Consider the following 8,591-nt stretch of genomic DNA (forward strand, 5'->3'; position numbering starts at 1 on the left):
CCCCCCAGCTCCCGCGTCAATTCCAAGTTTAACTCCGCTGATACTCAGGGGGAACCCGAAGCCTGGGGTCCTGCGCCTGCTGCTTAGCCTAGCTCTGGAACATCACAACAAGCACAGTGGGAGAACGGAGCGTGATTCCGCATGTCTATAGTCCCATCCTTTGGGTGCCTAAGGTGAGAGGATCGCTAAATTGAAAGCAAGCCTGGGCTACATGAGCCTTTAGAAAAATAAGAACGGAGGGGCGCACGCCTTTAATCCCAGCACTCCGGAGGCAGCGGCAGGCGGATCTCTGTGAGATGGAGGCCAGCCTGGTCTACATAGCAAGTTCCAGGACAGCTACCTGGGATTACAGGGAGACCCTGTCTCATAAAGAACATTGGAGAGACGCTCAATTGAAAATTTTACATTTTATTCTCTTTCCTCCCAGTTTTGGCACTTAGCTAACCCCTCGGCACCCCTCCTCCTCCCTCCCAAATTGAGCCTGCAAAAGACAAACTATATCTTGTATGCCAGATGCCTAGCAGAGGGAGCATGGCGTGCAGTAAGTAGCTACTGAGGACAAGGTCCTGGGCAGGCCGTTCCCAGCTCAGTGCCCGTCACACCTTGTGGCCCAGTTAGTCTAATAGAACATACATCCCATGGCTTTGCATTAATGATGGCCCTTGTTTACTGAGGCTCAACAGCAGCTAGGCAGTGAACTAACCTTCCTGGACACATTTATCTGATCCTCCTTCAATAACCCTATTAGGGGTATCACTATTTCACAGATGATGAATTTGAGACATGATAATAACCTCTTAAGTGTCACAGCACATAAACCCTTTGGAGCTGGGATTTTAACCAAATATATCACAGAACCTCAGTAACACCCAATCATAGCACCACTCAGTCTCCAGTAACTGACCTCATCCACTTCAAGTACCTCAACCTCAGCCAGCTGAACCCCTCTATTGTTCCCTGTAAAAAGCCAAGCACTCCAGCCTCCTCCTCAGTGGCTTGTCATGCCTGACCCTGTCCTTGCTTCCATCCAATCCAGCCCACTCATCTCAGCAGGAGTCACATGTCTTCTGCCTTCCCTAGCTGCCTTGTTGGCAATAATCACAACTGTCTCTGAACAGCCACAGAGCTTTATCAACATCTCTTCCAGCATCTTACAGGTGCCTGTTCTGCCAGCCAAGACTCAACTGTGCTGGAAATTCCAATTCTTCTCACTTCCTTAAGGCCTGTCACTGTCTGGCAGGCCCTGAAATCTTTACTCCCATGGACACCCTTATCCTAGAGATAAAAGCCATGGGAAATTTCTTCTTTACCCCCTCTTTCCTTCCTGCTGGGACTTGCTACCCTCTGCTGTTCATTCCTCACAGAACTAATCCTACTTCCCTGAGCTACCTATGGTGTCCTGGCTACTAAACCCAATGGACACGCCTCCTCATAGGAGCTCTCTGCAACACTGAACACTTCATTGCTCTTTCTTCACAGCACTGTTGTTGTCCACCTTAGCCTCCGTGATACCACTCGCTCCTGCTGGGCCTCCTACCTTCAAAGTTTCCTTGGGCCTTTTCTTCCTGCCCCTCAAATACTGTCTGCCTGTCTATCTTCCTTCCTTCCCTCCCTCCCTCCCTCCCTCCCTTTCTTCCTTCCTTCCTTCCTTCCTTCCTTCCTTCCTTTCTTCCTTCCTTCCTTCTTTCCTAACTCTCCCTGGGGATCACATTCATCTCACTGTTATCAGTGACTCCAGCAGCTAGAGCACTGACCTGTGGTAATCATTTTGTGAAAGGGTAAAAGGGTTGTAAGATGTTCCCATTAGGAGATGCTGATGGGATCTCTTGCTATTATTTCTTATAACTATATATAAATTTATGTTTACCTCTGAAGGAAATGTTTACAAAATGTAGGAATTTTTTTTTTTTTTTTTTGGTCTTTTTGAGACAGGGTCTCCCTGTAGCCCCAGCTGTCCTGGAACTCACTATGTAGACCAGGCTGGCCTTGAACTTACAGAGATCTGCCTGCCTCTGCCTCCCAAGTGCTGGGAAGGAATTTTTTATTGTTGTGTTTTTGGGGTTTTTTTGGCTTTTTGTTTGGTCTTTTTGAGACAGGGTCTTCCTGTACCCCCAGCTGGCCTGGAACTCACTATATGGGCCTTGAACTCACAGAGATCTGCGTGCCTCTGCCTCCAGAGTGCTAGGATTAAAGGCATATGCCACCACACCTGGCAGAATTTTGTTTTTTAAAGCTCTGCTTTAGTAGACTTTTTAAATTATTTTTATCAATAAATAAATTTGTTTAATTAATTTAATTAACTGCAGTCCCAACATGAGTAAGGCAGGAGGATTTCTCCTTGAATGAGTTGTTTGGTTGGTTTTTCCACCTATAAAATGAGAGATAATCACAAGAACAACTTCCCAAGGCTGTAGTGAGAATTAAATGAGGTAAAATATGAAGATTCCTGGCTCATTTTAAGTGTCCAAAAATTGTGAACCAGTGAGATGACTCCATGGGTAACAGCATTTTGCCACACATACCTGAAGACCTGAGTTTAATCACTAGGGCTCATGGTGGAAAAAGAAAACCAGCTCTTGAAAGTTGTCCTCTGACCTCCACACATGAACTGTGGCACACTTGCATACACACACACACACACACACACACACACACGCACACACACACAAATAATAATAATTTTTTAATGTTAGTAGGGGACTGGAGAGATGGCTTAGCAATTAAGAGCACTTGCTATGTAATAGTGAAGACCAGAGTTCAGATCCCAGCACACACATGTCAAGCCAGGGGTCTCAAAAATGCCTGTAAATTACAGTTCCAAGTAATTTCATGCTCTCTTCTGGCCTCCATGCACCTGTGCACACATGCACACATATACTTCCAAAGATACATGCACACACATAAATAAAATAAATCCTTAAAAAACTAAGTCATTTTCATTTTTACTCAAAATTCTACCACTGCCACCCCCATTCCAGAAATCAAACTAGAATCCTTGAAAATCTAGGGTTGGCAATGTAGCTCAGTGGATAGAGTACTTGCCTAGCTTGCCTAAGGCCCTGGGTTTAATCCCAAGTACTTCATAAACCAGATACAGTACTGCACACTTATACTCTCAGCATTTGGGAGATGGAGGATCAGAAGCTGAGGTTCATCCTCAGTTGCACAGTAAGTTCAAGATAAGCATGGTATACATGAGGCTGTCTCAAAAAAAAAAAAGAATCCTGGGGCTGGAGAGATGACTCAGCAGTTAAGAACACTGGTTGTTCTTACAGAAGACCTGGTTTCAAATCCCAGTACCCACATGGCAGGCTAACAACTGCCCATAACGCCAGTCCCATGGGATCTGATAGCCTCTTCTGACCTCCGCAGGCATTGCACGACATGAGTGCACTTACCTACATGCAGGCAATACATGCATACACATAAAATAAAAAATAAAGAATCCTTGGGAGATCCATATTCCACACACATCACCAAAACTGTCTGCTGGACTCTTATCTCTCCTCCTTTACACTACATATTCTCATGGCCTCCTCAGTTTCTCATGCATGCAGCCTCAGAAGGCCCCACTTCTCCATCTCTTGATCCAGCCTACATCTGAATCCCAAGAAAGGCCATAGCCACTCTTCCCTCCTGCATACTCCTGCCTTATTCTCCTGCTCAGACCATGAGAAATCTTCAGTGGCACCAATGACAGTGACCTCCCTGAGGGCCTGACTCATTCAACTCCTCCAGAAGTCCCCCCAGTATGTCACATCTACATTACTGTGCCATTTCTTTATTTAACCAACTCCTATTTCTCTGCCACAACTCAGCTCAGATCTCACCCCTTCACAAAAACTTCACTGGCACCTCCCTATCAGCAGGCACAGTGGGTTAGGTACCCTTCTGGCTTGGTTCCATGAGCTCCATGGGTTTACCTACCCCACCACTTGGTACATACAAAGTTTGTTTACTTGAAAGCTCCTCTGTCTAGACTGAGGCTACTAAGGAAACTGGTTTAACTAACCTCTGTGTGTCCAGCTTCAAACACAAATGATTCTCTAGTGAGTGCACGAGTGCCAATGTCTCCCTGTGTTCTTACTACTCTTGGGCATGTCTTCCCTCCCATTCTGGATGTAGACTTCCTAGAGGGCAGGATCTACATTTCAATCTGAGTCCAGCATAATATCCATTCCCTTAAAATGATGACTGTGAAACCCACAAGGATAATCAAGGCTCACATTCCACATTCCATGACTATTAGTTCAATAGGAGATGCTGACCTAACTCAGCCATAATGCAAAGCAGTGAGTTCTCCAATAAAAGTACAAACATAGAGGGTTTTGGAGAGATGGCTCAGCAGTTAAAAGCATTGACTGCTCTTGCAGAGGACCTGGGTTCAGTTCCCAGCACCCACATGGCAACTGACAACCGTTCCTACTCCAGTTGCAGGGGATCCAACATCCTCCTCTTGCCTCCACGAGCATTGCACGACACTGGTGCACTTAGACACATGCAGGCAAAACACTCATACACTTAAAATTAATTAAAAGTTAAAAAGTGGGGGCTGGAGAGATGGCTCAGCAGTTAAGAACACTGGCTGTTCTTGCAGAAGACCCGGGTTCGAATCCCAGCACCCACATGACAGCTAACAACTGTCCGTAACTCCAGTCCCAGGGGATCCGACAGCCTCTTCTGACCTCCGCAGGCATTGCACGACACTTACCTACATACGGGCAATACACATATACACATAAAATAAAAATAATTTAAAAAATATTTAAAAGTTAAAAAGTATGAGCATAGAGAAGGGGCAATTTTACCTATTCCTCATCCCCATCAAGGCTTGGTGGATTGGTGGAGCAGACCTGTAGTCCTAGCACTCAGCAAGTAGGAGCCTGGGCTATGTAGCAAGGCCTTGTCTCAGAGAAAATAAATCCCTTCCTTCTTAAAAAAAAAAAAAAAAAAAAAAAAAAAACTTGCTTATTTCAATGTCCTAATATTCCAAAGGCAAATTTTATTTTCTTAGCAACTCTCACCTACATGTGTTTCCAGAGTCTGCCCTTAGGCTGGCTGTAGCCAGTAGCTGTGTTGATTCTTTTTTCCTCCAGCTGCTGTGAGACTGAGGAATATGAGTGTAGGAGGAATATTAGAGGATACAAGAAGGCTCTAAGCCAGGCATGGTGTCGCACGCCTTTAGTCCCAGCACTTGGAAGGCAAAGGCAGGTGAATCTGTGAGTTCAAGGCCAGCCTAGTCTACATAGAGAGTTCTAGGTGAGCTGGGACTACAGGGAGACCCGGTCTCAAAAAGAAAAAAAGGAAAAAAAAAAAGAGGAAGAGGAGGAGGAGGAAGAGGGGGAGGAGGATGGGGGAGAGGGGGGAAGAGAAGGAGGAGGCTCTAAAGACCAGAATAGGGCACCAGTCATGGCAACATCAATGGGTAAAATCCTCCCCTGGTTGTAAGACACTGACCAGCTTTGGGGGATTAACTGATTTTAGTTACTTTTGATACTGGGAATGGAGCTCAGGGCTTGGTTCATTCTGTGCACTCTCTATACTGTGCACTCACTTGGTTCATTCTCTACACTCTCTATACTTAAATTCACCCCGGCCCTAACTATGATGTTTTATAACTGAGTTCTACTCATTCTTCCCCTCTTGAGCATCATGAATCTTCACTCTTAGTCTCAAACAAAAGTACAGATAGGTAAAAGAGACTAAAGAGAAAAAATAACCAAAGAGACACTTAATACCTTAACTTGACATTTTTCAAAGGCTAGTCTTTGCATCTATATGAAAGTGTGTTTATGGCCCATATAATTGAGTCATAAAACTCACTATGGCCCTTCGAAGAATTCTGGGTAGAAATGCTGAGTGCAAGCTGGAGCGGGAAGAAGGGAATAGCTAAGCATGCCTCTGCCACTAGGTGTCTCCCTCGTCTGCTCTTCCTGAGAACCAGGGGCTTCCACAGCATCTCAAACTTCAAGTTCCTGACCAGATTACCCATGCCTGCTCCATGAATTTCTCACAGTATACCATACTTTTCATGCTTCTAGCTACTTGCTCAAATTATTTCAAATTTTAATGACTTGGGGCTGGTAGAATGCTTGTCTGGCATGCACAAAGCTGTGGGTTCAATCCTCAGCACCACATAAACTGAGTATGGTGGTGCATGCCTATAATCCCAGCACTCAAGAAGAGAAGGCAATAGGGGGTCTGGAGAGATGGCTCGGTGGTTAAGAGCACTGGCTGCTATTCCAAAGGACCCAGGTTCAATTCCCAGCACCCACATGGCAGCTAACAACAATCTTATCAGTTCCAGGAGTTCTGACACCCTCTTCTGGTCTTCACAGGCATTGCTTGACACATGTTCACTTACATACATGCAAACAAAACACTCATACACATAAAATGAAAATAAATAGGGACTGGAGAGATGGCTCAGCAGTTAAGAGCACTGGGTGCTCTTGCAGAGGACCTGGGTTCAGTTTCCAGCACCCACATGGCAGCTAACAACCATTCCTAACTCCAACACCTTCAGACCTCTGTGGGCATGACACTACACAGGAGCACTTACATACAAGCAGGTAATAATACCCTCATATACATAAAATAAAAATAATAAAATATTTTAAAATTAATAAATTTGAGGTAGAAGTGGTGGTGGGAAGATAAGTTCAAGGTCATTCTCAGCTATAGAGGAAGTTTGAGGTCAGCACGTGCTACATAAGACCCTGCTTCCACATCCCAAAACTAAAGCATAATTACTTAAACACACATTGTCTCACACTTTTCTAAGATCCTAGGATTTTTTAGGGGTTTGACTGGGCAGTTTGTGGTTCTTCATGAAACTGCGGCTGGGTGGTGCACCTGACTGCACCATCTGAGGCTGGATGGGGCTGGAGCATTGACCCTTATGAGCACTGGCCACATGCTAGCACTGTCTTATTGCCAAGCTGGCAGGATCTTCCAGTTCCTCTTCCCTTGGGGCTCTCCAGAGGAATACTTGAGTGCCCTTGTGATATGGTAACTGAAATCCTCAGAGCAAGAGATCAATAGGGAATAAAGCAAGAAACAAAACTCTTTTAAGATGTATCCTCAGAAAACATTCAGTGTCATTTTCACAATATCACATTGGTTTTAAGGGTTAATCCTTTTCAGTGTATGGAAGGGGGCCGGTGAGATGGTTCAATAGGTAAAGGTGCTTGCTGCATGAGCCTGGTGACATAAGTTTGATCTCTGGAACCCACATAAAGGTGGACAGAAAGAACTGACTCCACAAAGTTTTCCTCACCTCCGTATGTGTCATAACAGGCACAGTCATACACATATACATCATACGTATACACAACACACAATAATAATAAAATTTACAAATTTTAAAGTATGGAAAGATGATTATACAAAAGCATGATTAGCAGGTGAAAACTGAGGCCATCCAGGAAGGCATGCTGCTCTGTCAGCTGAATGCCCTTCTCCTTCCCCCTGACCACCTCCCACCTACCTTTTCACATCCTTGCCAAATGCCCAGCCCTCAGTGACATCTCCCACATAATTCCTCACTTCCTTCTCTGTGTCTGCATAGAACTCTGTTCCACCTATAGTAGACATTGATTACCCTGCATTTCCCCCATGGTCCCCTGAGCTCCTGAGAGCAGCGACACTGAGACTTGACATCTGGCAGCTCCAGTTTATAAGAAGTATAGAGCACTGACATACCAAGTACTCCAACAGAGATTTTAAAATGAATACCCACCTGAGCATGGTGGTGCCCACCTGTAATCCCAGAACATAGGAGGCTGAGACGGGAGGATTGTCAGTTTAGGCCATGCTAAAGCTGGGTATGGTGGTGTATGCCTTTAATCCCAGCACCTGGGAGTCAGAGGCAGGCAGGTCTCTGTGAGAACGAGGCCAGCCTTGTCTACATAGCAAGTTCCAGGCCAGCTGGGGCTACAGGGAGACCCTATCTCAAAAAACTAAGAAAAAAAAGCATAAAACAGAAAATAAGGGTGGGTGAGGATGTGGAAAAATTGGTACCTTTGTGCATGGTCATTTGGGAATGCAAATGACCTGTGTGGAAAACAGCATAGTAGTTCCTCAAGAAAAATAAATTTGAATTGTCATGTAATCTAGCAATTCTACTTCTGGTTATATACCTAAAAGACTTGAAAGCAGGGTCTGAAGAGATATTTATATACTTATGTCCATAGCATTTTTTTTTTTTTTGTCTTTTTTGAGACAGGGTCTCCTTGTAGCCCCAGCTGTCCTGGAACTCACTATGTAGACCAGGCTGGCCTCAAACTCACAAAGATCCGCCTGCCTCTGCCTCCCAAGTGCTGGGATTAAAGGCGGGCACCACCACTCCCGGCATAGCATTATTTTCAACACTAGCCAAAAGTGGAAAAGCTCAGGAGCCTACCAACAGATGAATGGATATGTATGTAGTAAATGCATACTTAACGCTGGACTAGTTTTCAACCTTACGTGAGACTGTATCTCTTTTTTTTTTTGGTCTTCTTGAGACAGGGTCTCCCTATAGCCCCAGCTGTCCTGGAACTCACTATGTAGACCAGGCTGGCCTTGAACTCACAGAGATCAGATCGGAA

The 8,591-nt window shown here is 44.9% G+C and overlaps 1 long non-coding RNA gene across 1 annotated transcript in view; it reads left to right on the forward strand.

Moving 5' to 3' along the window:
• Positions 1-8: 8 nt before the first annotated feature.
• LOC115070170 overlaps positions 9-8,591 on the forward strand; it is a 16,909-nt gene continuing 8,326 nt past the window's right edge. The window contains exon 1 of the long non-coding RNA XR_003849373.1: positions 9-173. This is a non-coding gene — a long non-coding RNA (uncharacterized LOC115070170). The remainder of the gene's footprint in view (positions 174-8,591) is intronic.

Source organism: Nannospalax galili, unplaced genomic scaffold (genome assembly GCF_000622305.1).
Source record: "Nannospalax galili isolate Female #2095 unplaced genomic scaffold, S.galili_v1.0 scaffold875, whole genome shotgun sequence".
Classification (NCBI taxonomy): Eukaryota; Metazoa; Chordata; class Mammalia; order Rodentia; family Spalacidae; genus Nannospalax; species Nannospalax galili.